This window comes from Scyliorhinus torazame, chromosome 12 (assembly GCF_047496885.1).
Source record: "Scyliorhinus torazame isolate Kashiwa2021f chromosome 12, sScyTor2.1, whole genome shotgun sequence".
Lineage (NCBI taxonomy): Eukaryota > Metazoa > Chordata > Chondrichthyes > Carcharhiniformes > Scyliorhinidae > Scyliorhinus > Scyliorhinus torazame.
Genome location: NC_092718.1, coordinates 65,271,048 through 65,273,738, shown reverse-complemented (window position 1 = coordinate 65,273,738; position 2,691 = coordinate 65,271,048). Strand labels below are relative to the sequence as shown.

Below are 2,691 nucleotides of genomic sequence, written 5' to 3'. Positions count from 1 at the left end.
GATGGGGGGGGGAAGAGATGAATGGGGGGGGGGAAGAGAGATGATGGGGGGGGGAAGAGATGATGGGGGGGGGAGAAGAGAGATGATGGGGGGGAAGAGAGATGATGGGGGGGGGAAGAGATGATGGGGGGGGGAAGAGATGATGGGGGGGGGGGAAGAGAGATGATGGGGGGGGAATGAAGGGGGTGGGGGGAAGGGGGGAAGATGATGGGGGGGGAGAGAGATGGGGGATGGGGGGGGGTGGAAGAGATGATGGGGGGGGGGGAAGAGATGATGGGGGGGAAAGAGATGTGGGGGGGGGAAAGAGATGATGGGGGGAGAGATGATGGGGGAAGAGATGATGGGGGGGGAAGATGATGGGGGGGGGAAGAGATGATGGGGGGGGGAAGAGATGCTGGGGGGGGGGGAAGAGATGATGGGGGGCGGGAAGAGATGATGGGGGAGAATGGGGGGGGGAAGAGATGATGGGGGGGGGAAGAGATGATGGGGGGGAGAGGATGATGGGGGGGGGGAAGAGATGGGGGGGAGAGATGATGGGGGGGGGAAGATGATGGGGGGGAAGAGAGATGGGGGGGGAAGAGATGATGGGGGGGAAGAGAGATGATGGGGGGGGGAAGAGAGATGATGGGGGGGGGAAGAGAGATGATGGGGGGGGGGAAGGAGAGATGATGGGGGGGGAAGAGAGATGGGGGGGGGAAGAGAGATGATGGGGGGGGAAGAGAGATGATGGGGGGGGGAAGAGAGATGATGGGGGGGGAGAAGAGATGATGGGGGGGGGGAAGAGATGATGGGGGGGGGAAGAGATGATGGGGGGGGAAGAGAGATGATGGGGGGGGGAAGAGAGATGATGGGGGGGGGGAAGAGAGATGATGGGGGGGAAGAGAGATGATGGGGGGGGAAGAGAGATGATGGGGGGGGAGAGAGATGATGGGGGGGGAAGAGAGATGATGGGGGGGAGAAGAGAGATGATGGGGGGGGGAAGAGAGATGATGGGGGGGGAAGAGAGATGATGGGGGGAGAAGAGAGATGATGGGGGGGGGAAGAGAGATGATGGGGGGGAAGAGAGATGATGGGGGGGGAAGAGAGATGATGGGGGGGGGAAGAGAGATGATGGGGGGTGGGAAGAGAGATGATGGGGGGGGGAAGAGAGATGATGGGGGGGGAAGAGAGATGATGGGGGGGGGAAGAGAGATGATGGGTGGGGGGAAGAGAGATGATGGGTGGGGGGAAAGAGAGATGATGGGGGGGGGAAGAGAGATGATGGGGGGGGGGGAAGAGAGATGATGGGGGGGGGGGAAGAGAGATGATGGGGGGGGGGGAAGAGAGATGATGGGGGGGGGGAAGAGAGATGATGGGGGGGGAAGAGAGTGATGGGGGGGGAAAGAGAGTTGATGGGGGGGGAAGATGATGATGGGGTGGGGGGAAGAGAGATGATGGGGGGAGGGAAGAGAGATGATGGGGGGGGGGAAGAGAGATGAGGGGGGGGGGGAAGAGAGATGATGGGGGGGGGGGAAGAGAGATGATGGGGGGGGGAAGAGATGATGGGGGGGGGGAAGAGAGATGATGGGGGGGGAAGAGATGAGGGGGGGGAGGGAATGAGTGATGGGGGGGGAAGAGATGATGGGGGGGGGAAGAGAGATGATGGGGGGGAAAGAGATGATGGGGGGGAAGAGTTGATGGGGGGGGGGAAGAGAGATGATGGGGGGAAGAGAGATGATGGGGGGGGAAGAGATGATGGGGGGGGGGGAAGAGAGATGATGGGGGGGGAAGAGAGATGATGGGGGGGGGAAGAGATGATGGGGGGGAAGAGATGATGGGGGGGGAAGAGATGATGGGGGGGGGAAGAGAGATGATGGGGGGGGGGGAAGAGAGATGAAGATGGGGGGGGGGGGAAGAGAGATGATGGGGGGGGGGGAAGAGAGATGATGGGGGGGGGGGAGAGAGATGATGGGGGGGGGGGAAGAGAGATGATGGGGGGGGGGGGGAAGAGAGATGATTGGGGGGGGGATTGTCCAGGGCCCTGACGGTTTGCGCTGAAACGGGGTCCCGTGATGCCGCCCGTGACTCCATGCCCCAGATGCGGTGCCCCCACCCCGGACACACTTACCTGACTGCGGCTTTCCCTCGGCCTCCTTTTACCCCCTCATCCGCTCCGTCTCCACATCCTGTGAGGGGGGGGGTGGGCGGGCTCTAGGGCCGGGCCCCGGATTAACAGAGCACGGTGCCGGCTGCTTGCCGGGAGCGCCTGTCGGTGGGGGCTGCAGTTCACAGTTGTACAAGGCGCCCTACCTGCTGCCAGTGAGCGATGTGGAGGGCTGAACAGGCCCCAGATGCCAGGTGCGGGCCGTACGCAATTTCCTGGGGAACTTGTTGCTCCGGAGCCATCGCAGGCCGAGGTAGCCGGGCAGCGCCTCGACCCCGCTGGCGCATGCGCACGGCACGGCGGCGGTTCCATCTCCGGGGCCGCATGCGCAATGCCCCAGCTGGGCCCGACCCCCGGCGGTGCATGCGCCAGCGGCGCGTGCGTCGACACGGCATCGGTTCCCCCTCGAGAAACGCATGCGTACTGTCCAGCAGAGCCTCCTCCTCCAGGGGCGCATGCGCAGGCTTCTCCCAGGGCTTTGTCATGTGCGCATGCGTGGTCCTTGGAACGCGCCGCAGAGGCGGGAATGTTCCAGAAGGCTGTCCGTT

The 2,691-nt window shown here is 63.8% G+C and overlaps 1 protein-coding gene across 3 annotated transcripts in view; it reads right to left on the bottom strand.

The window, feature by feature from the left end:
- asb7 (ankyrin repeat and SOCS box containing 7) overlaps positions 1–2,450 on the bottom strand; it is a 65,377-nt gene extending 62,927 nt beyond the window's left edge. Inside the window, exon 1 of one of the 3 annotated variants that reach the window (XR_011933620.1) lies at positions 2,108–2,450. The gene's annotated coding sequence lies outside the window, so the exon portion shown is untranslated. The remainder of the gene's footprint in view (positions 1–2,107) is intronic. The other 2 variants (XM_072468805.1, XM_072468806.1) reach the window with 2 other exon arrangements.
- Between the last annotated feature and the right edge of the window lie 241 nt (positions 2,451–2,691).